Below are 12,804 nucleotides of genomic sequence, written 5' to 3' on the forward strand. Positions count from 1 at the left end.
TAGACAGGTGCCAAGGAGAGAGAAAGCTGAGAAGGGGGACAGGGAATGTCAGGGAAGGAGACTGACATTTTTGAGATTGTGGCCACCCTCCTCCCAAGGGTGACGCTTGAGAACAGACCTAAAGGAAATGAGCGGACCAGGTGGGTATCTAGGAGAATAAAAAGTAACTGCCCCAGAATTGAAGAAAAGAATAAGCAAGAACTGAATGAAACTTCTGACGAGTGAAACGCAATAGCAGGAGCGCGTAAGTGCTAATAACGACGGCTGCGGCCCGCACCTTCCCGGCCCGCCGGTGCTTGCGTTGTCCACGAGGAGGCGCTCCTGCTCCCGCCCCGCAGTCGCCTTCCGCCGTCGGCCAGTGCGTGGGCACGCGCAGAAACCGCTAGGCGGCGTCGGTTTCCCTTCCCACGCGCGGACGCCGGCGTGGGCCGACGCCGCCGGGGTGCCCGCGCGTGCGCAGAGCCGAGGCCGGTCTGCCCTTGGGGCGGGGCGGAGTGGGGCGGGGCCGAGCAGGGCGGGGCGGGGGTTTGAGGTGATTCCCGAGCCGCGGCGGCTGCTTCAGCCGTGCGGGGAAACCGAAAGTGGGCGGCGGCCGCGGCTGTAGCCCTGGCGCAGACGGCGGTGGGAGCCGGGCCCAGAGGCGCGGGGACGGGCTGCGGGCCCGCAGAACGAGGTGAGCGCAGGTCCTGCTGGCTGCGGGAACGACAGGTGCCAGGCGAGGTCGGACGAGGTTTCGGGCGGGCGCGGCGCACCTGGGTGACTAAGCGGGACAGTGGCCCGAGCGGGACTCGAACGGACCCGGGGCCTCTTCCCTGCAGCCGCAGAGGATGCCCTGGTCCCCACCCCGGAAAGTGGGCTGGGCGCCAGGGGAGTTGGGGTTCCAGAGCGTTGTGTTTTAAATCTCTGATGGGACCGTCTGGGGTTCACCTGGGAGTCGGACGGACCCCTGCCGCCTGGGAAACAGTGCAGTGGGGGCAGTGCAGCAGGGGGAGGGCGGGTGTGTGGACAGGGATGGGAGGTGCTGACCAGGAAGTGGTTCCCGGTACCGGCGGGCGGGCGCCAGCTGCCCGCCCGGAGCAAGGGATATCCGAGCCCCCTGGCTGTTTGAACTCCCACACCGTGAGCTTTTAAGTTCCTCTCTTTACAGACCCGCCCCTCCAGGCCGCTGGAGCAGTGCAGGACACAAATACTATCCGTTTCTCTCAAACCGTGAGCACCTGAGCCCCGGGTGGGTACAGAGCTCCAAGTTAGGAGGGAAATATGAATCCATGAGTGAGTTATCTTAACTTTCACCGTGTTCCCCAATAGGGTCAGGTTCTCAGCCTCAGTTTAATGGGAGGGGACTTGGAGCCGGCACAACTGTTCTGCTCCGATCCCCTTGAGTGAGTAGGTACAATACATTTCCATACATAACCAAGGGCACCACTCACTCCCAAACAATTTCAAAGAACCGGAAAGGGAAATAGCTATATTAGAAAAAGTCTTGGCCCAAAAGGATTATGAAAGCCACTCTACAAAACAAAAACACCACTGACCTGCGTCATCCCTCCATCCCTATCCTTCACCCCGCCCCCCTCGCCCCTTTCGTGCAGGTGGAAAAACTGCAGAAAAGTGCCCTGCCTAGTGATATACAACAACTTAAAGACAGAGGTGGAACTAGACCCAAGTCCCAGCTGCTTTGATGTATAGGTGTTGCATACTGCAAATAGCGTGGGCTTTGCAGATTTGGGTTGGAACCTGGGCTTCTCCACTTGCTAATTGTGTGATCTTGAACAAATTACATACTTTCTTTGAGCCTGGTTTTCTCTTTATCAATTGGAAATATTTAACTTACTCTGCAAGACTTTTGTGAGATAACTACTGTAATTCCTTTGGCTCATAATAATAGTCAAGAAGTGTTAACTCTCTTTCTTCCACCAAACTTCCCATATTTTACATAATTGGGTTTAGTTTCTTGGATGCAGGGACACATCTTTAAGTGCTCTATATAATATAAATTGGCACATGGTGGAGATTTTTGCAGTTCCATTCAACTGATATTCATGGAGCATTAGTTACATGCACAGGACCGTGCCAGGGGTAGGGAATTGCTCTGGGGTCAGCTGGATTAGAACCCACGTCTCCTGTGCCCCAGTCCAGGGCCCTTTGCCAGCCCACAGCCCCCCTCTTTGCTAGTTAAACACAGTGAACTCTGAAGCAGCAGTTGGTGGTTCCTTCGGATTTCAGTCCCTGTAGATTGGAAATGAAATGTAATCCCTGCTAATGCCCTTTTAAGTGAACTGGCTGAACGTGGCTGAATGAACTGTTGTATTTTGTACCAAGAGATTTAAACTCCTTGAAGAACCTCTCAGAAGTTCTCTGTGCAATATAATCTAGTTGGAGACCTAATATGAACGTAAAGGAAAAATACTTTATAATCCAACTCTAAGCACCTACTCTGTGTTTGATCAAGTGCTATTTCTAAGAACTGAGATTTGACGTAGAGTGAGTGTTTTGCCTCTGGGCACTTTCGGGGTCAACACATAAATACAGAAAAGACAGAAGTTCCTTGGTGCTTGGAGTGAAATCTAATTTCATATTTATGTGAATTGGTTTTTCCTTATGCAAAACTGACTTTCTCCTCCCTCTGTTCCCACCCTTATGCTTTTGAAAGCTTCATTCTTTTCAATATTTCCTCATTGGGCCAATTTTTTAAAAATGTTGTCTTTCAAACAAGCTAAAAGTATTGATAATTTGTCATTTTGAGCTGAAGATGTGTGTGAGGATATATGGCAGTTAGAGCTTCTGATCGGCACAAGATACTCAGTGTGACCCCAAAGCAAACTCGATATTTTAGCTATGCAGCTTTGTCAGGAGGAAGCAAACCCATGATTTCCGTTAGATCTTTGGACCCCCATTTCAGCACTTGAAGGACTCCAGGGAAAGTTGAGAACCATGGATCTAGCCCATCCTCCTCCTCTTCCGTATGAAAAAAGCGACCTGAAGTGACTTGTTCAAAGGGTCATAGCTAATGAGAAGCAGAATTGGGATTAAGACCCAAACTCCTAACTAAGCCACTTATGATCTCAGAGCTTTCTCCAGTATGTAGATTTATGGAAAGCCTTTATTTATTCATACTATGTAATTAGTAATGCATGGATAATTTGGAGGTTGAAATTGCAATAATTACAAAAAGAAAACTGCTCTCTAAATATACCCTGAGGGAGTATATCACCACCTGAGGGCAGTAATTACTATCTTTCTTTTTTTTTTTTTTAACAGGATTTTTTAAAATTAATTTTATTTTTGGCTGCACGCAGGCTTTCTCTAGTTGCGGTGAGCGGGAGCTACTCTTCGTTGTGGTGCACAGGCTTCTCATTGCAGTGGCTTCTCGTGTTGCGGAGCACGGGCTCTAGGCACGCAGGCTTCAGTAGTTGTGGCACTTGGGCTCAGTAGTGGCTCACAGGCTCTAGAGCACAGGCTCAGCAGTTGTGGCGCACGGGCTTAGTTGCTCCGCAGCCTGTGGGATCTTCGCGGACCAGGGATCGAACCCGTGTCCCCTGCATTGGCAGGCGGATTCTTAACCACTGCGCCACCAGGGAAGTCCCAACTATCTTTTTAAAAAGAGTTGATAAAGGAGTAATTAAGGTGGTAATAAATAGACTATAATTGGAAATAAAAGATAGCATGTTAAACTGTTGCAAAATGAGAAATCACCTTGGAAGAGTCTTAGACAAAAACCTTCCCTCTCTTAGGCTCAGTTTATTGATTTGTAATAAGGGGTTTGGGATAGACTAGATGATGCACAGACATTCTGAATTTTAAGGGCCTGGCTTGTTGCTAAAATAGTGTCTTCATGGAAGAAGGCAGCCGTTTACCAGAAGTATGTGCCCTAAAGAGATACTAAAAATTGAGTAGCTGACTGAAGAAGGTAAGAGAGATTGCTTGGTGATTTCAGTTTACCCTAACGATTCTTCAGATTTATTTGTGGGTTTAGTGCCACTCTTCAAGTCAAATTTATGACACACAAAAAATGCAATGAGAAAAATGAGCCAAATAGTACAGTTGGAAATAGTTGAGAAAAGAGGAACTGAGAGGAGAGAGCATATACGGGAGTGACACCAGCTTGGCTAAAGGTCTTTGGGCAGCAGGACTGAGGAAACTGCATCTACAGGAAGCAGGTCGCATGCAAACGATTGAGCCAGGGAGGATCAACTAATGGTAAAGGCAGGTATCCAGAGGACACCAAAACCTGCTTCTTCAGAATAAGACTCTCCTGGGACCATTTTTAGGTGTATTAGAGAGAAAAGTTGTGAATTTACAAATACAGTTTTGAAAGTGAGAATTATTTTAGGCTATTTACATTGTTTAAACCTTGCTTTCCTAAAGGTTGTCATTACTTTCCCCTAATCCTTGCCCTACTTCTTGCACATTGTTAGCGTTTCGGGGTACTCAAGATTAATTGTATAGCAAAATAGAAAAGGAACAGTATAAAAGGATTGAATTTTTGCAGCAGTTGGCAAGTATTTTGGATTTGGGTGCCACACCCTTAAATCAGAATGTGGCAGATCCCCATTTCACGCCACTTTAAGGGCTAATCACTAAATATGCCCCAGGGTTGTTCTCAGTATTCCCCAAGTCAAATTTACTTTCAGAAGCCAACTCTGTACGTTTGGAGCAGCTGTCTGAAAGGATGCCCCATTTTTGGGAGCCAGAAGACCTGGGTTCTTGTTGTGGGTCTGGCCATAAAAATATGTTAGGCCTGGAATAATTACCGTGGACCTCAGTTTCCTCATTTTTAAACTAAACAGTTTGGAGGAGATGGTGTGAAGGTGCCTACTAGCATTCCGCGCTTCTCTCTCGGCTCCCTACTCTGAGGTCAAGCCCACTGTCCTGTCCTGTGCTGTTTTACAATGTCCAGGGACATTGTGGGACATGGCAGTTAAGAGGCTTTTGCCTACTAGTTAAGTGAGAAATCTTGGAGGAGATCTGGTGGCTTTCTTACTAAGCTTGCCAGGTCAAGTATGTTAATGAGGCAAGTAAGAAAACCTGGGAAAATGCTAGTATTTCAAATTTGATGCTGTACTAAAAATTTCTCCAGTACACCAATGTCTGTATTATTGCATTCTTAGCAATGTAATGCAGGTATTCATAGGTAGTTTGCCATCCATACCATGTTTCTAGGAAAATGTAACTACCGAATGCCAGGTATTGTGGTAAGCACATATAACTCTATTTTTGACACTTGTCATTCAGAAAGAGAGGCAAGGAAAGGAGGAGAAAAAGAGTGAGAGGAAGGACGTGAAAGTCAAGTGCAATCTGTTGTGATCCTTGTGGCCAGTTTCTTCCTCCTTGACTGGGGTCTTTGCTTGCTGACCTTGGTCAGTTTTTGAGATTAAAATACTCTGATTAAATAATTCCCCAGACTCACCTCCACTTTACTCTGCTCAAGCAGAGGATTCTTATTCAGCTCAAGCATCCACTTTATTATCCAGGGAAACCCTTAAGAATTTTAACCTGAATTTAAAGAGATAACCAACCTTATTTCTCCCAACCTCACCTAACTTACGGTCACCAGGGCTTAACATAACATTCTCAAAATAAAAGTACGAATTTGAATTCCCTTAAACTCTAAATTGTATTTATCACAACACTTTTAGAGAGTAGAAATAAGTAGGAAAGTTGAAAGAGCAAAATGGCAACTTAAGAAATTTGGGAGCCACACATCATCAAAAAATCTACAAACAATAAATGCTGGAGAGAATGTGGAGAAAAGGGAACCCTCTTGCACTGTTGGTGGGAATGTAAATTGATGCAGCCACTGTGGAGAACAGTATGGAGGTTCCTTAAAAAAAATAAATATAGAACTACCATATGACCCAGCAATCCCACTACTGGGCATATACCCTGAGAAAACCATAATTCAAAAAGAGTCATGTACCACAGGGTTCGTTGCAGCACTATTTACAATAGCCAGGACATGGAAGCAACCTAAGTGTCCATCGACAGATGAATGGATAAAGATGTGGCACATATATACAATGGAATATTAATCAGCCATAAAAAGAAACAAAATTGAGTTATTTGTAGTGAGGTGGATGGACCTAGAGTCTGTCATACAGAGTGAAATAAGTCAGAAAGAGAAAAACAAATACCATATGCTAAGCCATATATAATGGAATCTAAAAAAAAAAAAAAAAAAGGTTCTGATGAACCTAGGGTCAGGACAGGAATAAAGACACAGACGTAGAGAATGGACTTGAGGACACGGGGAAGGGGAAGGGGAAGCTGGGACGAAGTGAGAGAGTAGCATTGACATATATACACTACCAAATGTAAGATAGATAGCTAGTGGGAAGCAGCTGCATGGCACAGGGAGATCAGCTCAGTGCTTTACGACCACCTAGAGGGGTGGGATAAGGAGGGTGGGAGAGAGAGGCAAGAGGGAGAGGATATGGGGATATACATTTGCATATAGCTGATTCACTTTGTTATACAGCAGAAACTAACACAACACTGTAAAGCAATTATACTCCAATAAAGATGTTAAAAAAAAAAAGAAATTTGGAAGCTACTTTGGAGGAGTTGCCATTGAGGCACTTAACTAATAGTTGAAATTCCCATGATAAGCTTCCTTTTGTGCTTCTAGTGGATGATATCCAAGATAAACTTGATTCGTATAGTTAGAAGAAAGTATTCTTATATGCATACTGTTTCCAAAAGTTCTTGAGTATAATTGCCACCTTCAGAAAACCTCAAAAAATGCCATGATAACCAAGGAATTAACAAAATTTAGAGCGTTCTATAGCAATATAGTAGATTAGAAAATAATAAGTTTTTTAAGCTTTAGTTGTAATGTTCTTTTTGTTCAGTGCCTGAAGTGATATTGCTAATGTTGGAATTGCAAACTGGACTGGAAGAAATTGACAAACATGAGAACAAGACGTACATCTGAACAAGATGTACAACCACATTTACCCTTCCAGGTTTTACCGCACTTATCTGTTTCTCACTATCTTTGAGATCCTCAGTCCTATAGTCCGGGGACTGCCCTTCCCTCCAAAAAGTTGTATACAAATAGAGAATTATAGTATTCCATGAAAATAGCATACTTAAAAAAGGGGAGGGAGAGGGATGCTTAATTCAGATTGTAGCCATGTGGTCAAGCATTGCTTCCCAGTCTCCTCAAGTATCAGGTTCTTTTTTTTAATTTTTAAAAGAACTTTGTGAAACTTCACACATGATTAGTTGTACTTCCTTTGGTTGATAAAATATATAACTACCAAAAGCTGTTGTAAATTCAATATCAATTCGTGTTTGTGACTCTCAACAGTATCTGCACACTGTTTGAAAAACAGGAATACATGTAAGTATGAGACACTTACCAGTGTTCAAGCAGTGCTTGCTTACACATTGGGGTATGTGGACATTTTGCAGTAACGCTATGGCCCAGACCTGAGCCTGCTCATTGAGAACTCTGGCTCAGAGTGGAAAGGCCCAGAAGTAAACTGTGTGATGGATCTCAATCACAACTTGGTGACATAATTGGCTGTCTCAGTCAGTTTACAACAATCATTAAAATTTGCAAATAATTTTTAATAACTTAAATTTAAGATTATTCCTTTAACTGCTCACATGCAATACACTTATTTTAGTGAGTAGGAGAGAAAAGGAGTGGTGTTAGTTATATGGAGAATTTCTCATTCATTCACTCAATATGTATTGAGCTCTCGTTGTGGGCTGGGCACTAGGGATTCAGCAGTGAACAAAACCCACCGAAATCCCTGCTTTCATGGAGATTACATTCAAGTCAGGGAGACAGACAGTAAAATAAAGAAGAATATTGGATGGCATAAGTGCTACGGAGTGAAATAAGGCAGGGGAAGGGTAAAGGGAGTACTGGGCAGCTGGCATAACCGTTCTGGTTTTGAATAGGGTGACCAGGGAAGGCTGTACTGAGAAGGTGACATTTGAGCAAATACCTGAAGGAGGTGAGGCAATGAGCTGTGTCGACCCTGGGGCAGAGGGACTGGCAAGTGCAGAAAGAAAAGCAGTGTGGAGTGGAGTGGAGTGAGTGAGAGAAAAGGGGAGGAGGAGTTGAGGTCAGAGAAGTGGGATGGGTGCAGATTGTGTAGGGCCCTTTTGGCCCCTCTGAAGACTTTGGCCTTTAGTCTGAGTAAGACAGGAAGCCCTTGGAGGGTTTTGAGCAGAGGAATGATGTGATGGGATTTATGATTTAAAAGGATCACTCTGGCTGTGATGTGAAGAATAGATTATCGGTGAAGTGGAAGCAGAGAGACCAGCACGGAGGCAGTTGCCTCAGTCCAGGCAAGAAATGTGGTTGGTGTGGACTAGGGTGATCACCGTGCAGGTGGTGAGGAGTGGGGGAACCGTGAACTGAGCCTGTCCATCTTCATGTGTCACTTAGTGGTGGGGGGAGGGGGCGGTGGAGAACCACTAAGACCAAATCCCTTCATCTTACAGATAAGAAGGAGGCTGGGGAGAAGGGATTTGTCCCAGGAAAATAAGTGCTCTTTGCGTAGTGGTATTGAACTTGGGGAACACAAGCAGGAAGAGGAGGTGTGTGCACAGCCTTCTGCAATCCCCCGTCTCTCCCCCAAATAAAGTCAGAATCAATGTATCATCTACTAGTCGTCAGTAGCTTTACTCTTGAAAGAAACATTGAACTTCCTTGGTCGTAACTGTGGATTTTAACTATGATAATATGTGCATTAAAGAGAGTGAAACTAGGAGGTTATGTGTGTGGCAGGAGCGTCTCTCAGGTCATCAAACAGACCAGGACTAAAATCCTGGCTTCCAAAGCATTTCTCAGGTCAGGTTGGGAAGTGTAACTTAGAAAAATTAGTCTAACAGTTGCCAAGAAACGAAGATAGGCAAACATGAGGTTAGGGAGGGTGAGAAAAGTGAAAACTAAGGATGAGCACTTGTGTGCCACACAGATTAGCACTGTTTTTTTATTTATTTAACATTATTATCAGTTGCTCACTGTAAATACATACCTTTTATCTGCATGAAGCCTATCTGATAGTCTTGGGGCAGGAGGATAGGATAATCAGGATAGAGGCCATAAGACTACTGTATCTTGGCAGAGTCTAGGTCCCCAAAGAAGAAGACACATTCGAAGAGGGTGGGATTAAGGAAGCAAGCACTGGGCAAAGCCTTACAGCTTTTACTATATTCTGTGGCAATTAGACAAGCTGTATATGTGGGTGTATGACCTTCTCCCTCCCCAAAATGTGTTAAGTGCTGTGTTTGGGAGATCCCTGATGACACCTGTTTCAGAACAGAAATAAGGAAGATAGAGGGGAACATTTCAGAGAAAGTGGCCTGAAATTGCTCTCCTTAGGATGGAGGGAGCAGGAGTCTTTCATATAGGGCGACCTGTGGAACAAGCCTCTGGTTAGCTTCTAAGATGGGGTTAGAACTGTCATTTCAAGCCAGTATCATATTGGAGTTCTGTTATATTTTAGTCATAGGATTTCCATTATTGAATAGAATGCATTTATTAGAGATTTCCCCCCCCCCATAAATTAGTGGTTGCTGTCTACCCGCTAAGTAGCTGGGGAAAAGTAGACCACAGTGGGAAGGTAACAATGGAACAGATGCTCTTTCCAAAAACAAGGGAAGGAGGAGGCAGTAGAGAAGGTGATGGGTATGTCCTTCATACTGAAACTGTGGCAGGGGAATTTAAAGTTGTTTTGACTAGGGAGGAGCCAGATATGCTAAATAGTCTAGTTTGATCCTGGTACACTGCTCACACCCAAGAGGGTATATTCCCACATGGGCACTGACCACCTGACTTTATACCTACACATAATGTGTATATAATTCATAGTCACGGCCCACTTAGATATGCAGATATACAAAGAGGCAAAGGCCAGTTTTACTCAGAGGAGCTCTAGATGAGTAGATGGGAGGGATTGGGTTTGAAGGAAAGAAGAGAGTAGATAGCTAGGTAGGAAAGGTGGAGGTCAAAGAGACAAAGTTGAGGCGGCTTGGCACTAGGAAGTTAGCAAGTGATCCTTTAGTTTCTCCTCTTGCAAATTAAAACTTGGCCAGCCCGCTCACTTTGTGGTTTTGCTTACTTGAGGAAATAACTGTATACTCAAAGTTCAATGATCTTTGAATCATGAACCATTGTAAATCAAAGCATTTCTCTTGTAATCAGGAGTTTACCATTTAAGAGCCAAAGTTCATACTTCAGATTTAACATCTGACAACCTTGAAATATAGGTCCCAAAGCCAGCCTCTCTTTCCTTCTCACCAGCATACTCAAAATGTAGATGGACATCAGGAGTAATGCAGGTGCTCAGACTCTATAGCTGTTGTCTTTCTCTGCCATGAATTTTTAGTATTTAGAGTGCCTGTCTCCAGTTGTCTCGTTGACTTGGGATCCATACCACACCTGTGAGTAGGCTGAGTCTACTGTTCATTTCACAGGACTGTTTTTTTTCTTCTCTTCAGTTTACTTTACTGACTTTCTTGATTGTCTTGTCTCCTTTTGTTAATTCTTCAGGGTTTTGTCTTTTATTTTTTTCAGTACCAGTCAGGGTAATGTGATAGAAAGAATGTGGGCTTTGGCATCAAACAGACCAGGACTAAAATCCTGGCTTCCATACATCCTGTGATATGTTGGTTATTTAACATCTCTGAGCTTTGGTTTTCTCATTTACAGAATGAGAATAATACTTTCCTTCCATAGATATTATGGGTATTAAATCTTCAGAAAGTCCAATTCTCAGAATTTACACAAGAAAGAAAAATATATATCTTTGCAAAGCAGCTTCATTTGTTTTTTATTGAAGTATAGTTGATTTAGAATGTTGTACTAATTTCTGCTAGACAGCAAAGTGACTCAGTTATACACATATATACATTCTTTTTTTTTATATTCTTTTCCATTATGGTTTATCCCAGGAGATTGGATATGGTTCCCTGTGCTATACAGTAGGACCTTGTTGTTTATCCATTCTAAATGTCATAGTTTGCATCTACTAACCACAGACTCCCAGTCCATCCCTCTCTCTCCTTTCCTCCCCCTTGGCAACCACAAGTCTGTTCTCTATGTCTGTGAGTTTTTTTCTGTTTGGTAGATAAGTTCATTTGAGCCATATTTTAGATTCCACATGTAAGTGATATCGTATGGTATTTGTCTTTCTCTTTCTGACTTACTTCACCTAGTATGATCATCTCTAGTTGCATCCATGTTGCTGCAAATGGCATTATTTCATTCTTTTTTATGGCTGAGTAGTATTCCATTTTATGTATGTACCACATCTTCTTTATCCATTCATCTGTCAATGGACATTTAGATTGTTTCCATGTCTTGGCTATTGTGAATAGTACTGGTATGAACATAGGGGTGCATGTATCTTTTTGAATTATAGTTTTGTCTGGGTATATGCCCAGGAGTGGGATTTCTGGATCATATGGTAACTCTATTTTTAGTTTTCTGAGGAACCTCAATACTGTTTTCCATAGTGGAAAGCAGCTTTATTTTTAATACCCCAAAGCTGGAAGCACCCCACATGTCTATCAACATTTGAATGGATAAACAAATTGTGGTATATCCATACAGTGGACTACTACTTATCAATAAAAAGGGTTGAACTACTGGTGAGTATTGTTTTTATATTCTAGCTACCAGTCCTTTACCAGGTATGCTATGAAAATATTTTCTCTTAGTCTGTGGCTTGTCTTTTCATTTTCTTTTTTTTTTCTTTTTTTTTTTGGGTACATTTATTTTATTTTATTTTTTTAATAGCAATCTTTTATTTATTTATTTATTTTATATTTATTTTTGGTTGTGTTGGGTCTTCATTTCTGTGTGAGGGCTTTCTCTAATTGCAGCGAGCGGGGGCCACTCTTCATTGCGGTGCGCGGGGCCTCTCACTATCGCGGCCTCTCTTGTTGCGGAGCACAGGCTCCAGACGTGCAGGCTCAGTAATTGTGGCTCACGGGCCTAGTTGCTCCACGGCATGTGGAATCTTCCCAGACCAGGGCTCGAACCCGTGTCCCCTGCATTAGCAGGCAGATTCTCAACCACTGTGCCACCAGGGAAGCCCCTATTTATTTTTAATTTTTATTTTATGTCAGAGTATAGTTGACTAACATGTTGTGTTAGTTTCAGGTGTACAGCAAAGTGATTCAGTTACACATATACATGTATGTATTCTTTTTCAAATTCTTTTCCCATTTAGGTTATTATGGAATATTGAGCAGAGTTCCCTGTGCCATACAGTAGGTCCTTGTTGTTTATCTATTTTAAATATAGTAGTAGTACATGTCAATCCCCAAAAAAATAAACAAAATAATGCTCAAGAAATGAAAAATAAAAAGGAGGAAAGAGAGAACAATTCTGGGTAATTTTAAAAGATCTGGATAGTCCTAAGGTATCCTGGGTATTAATAATAAAAAGGTCATGTATGATTTTCCTGGGAGGAATTTTTAATAGGGTGTTAAATGTTGAAAAGACCTTGCAGAAAGTTACAGAGTGAGTTTGAGCTGAAAAAGTAGAGATGATAAAAACAAACATCTTAAAGAATGTGACTGTGAGGTGTGTGTTCCAGGTGGGATTCCCCAGGAAGCATTCATTGAGGAAGAGCTTATCAGGAATTTTATTAGGGAGTGTCCTTGGTATTAACACCTGTGGTAAGAAGGGTGAGGGAAGCAGAAGTAGGAGAAGTGGAACTGTGATGCAGTACTGACTACATTTTCAGCCAAATCCAGGAAGTTACATTTTCTTAACAGCCTTTAGAAGAGCAGAAGTTTTAAATTTTGATGAGATCCAATTTGTCGGGTTTT

General features: G+C 43.0%; 1 protein-coding gene across 1 annotated transcript in view; it reads left to right on the plus strand.

The window, feature by feature from the left end:
• Window positions 1–525: 525 nt before the first annotated feature.
• The window catches only part of TDRD7 (tudor domain containing 7), an 89,585-nt gene continuing 77,306 nt past the window's right edge, over window positions 526–12,804 (plus strand). Inside the window, exon 1 of the mRNA XM_007197032.2 lies at window positions 526–673. The gene's annotated coding sequence lies outside the window, so the exon portion shown is untranslated. The remainder of the gene's footprint in view (window positions 674–12,804) is intronic.

The sequence above is a fragment of the Balaenoptera acutorostrata genome, chromosome 6 (assembly GCF_949987535.1).
Source record: "Balaenoptera acutorostrata chromosome 6, mBalAcu1.1, whole genome shotgun sequence".
Classification (NCBI taxonomy): Eukaryota; Metazoa; Chordata; class Mammalia; order Artiodactyla; family Balaenopteridae; genus Balaenoptera; species Balaenoptera acutorostrata.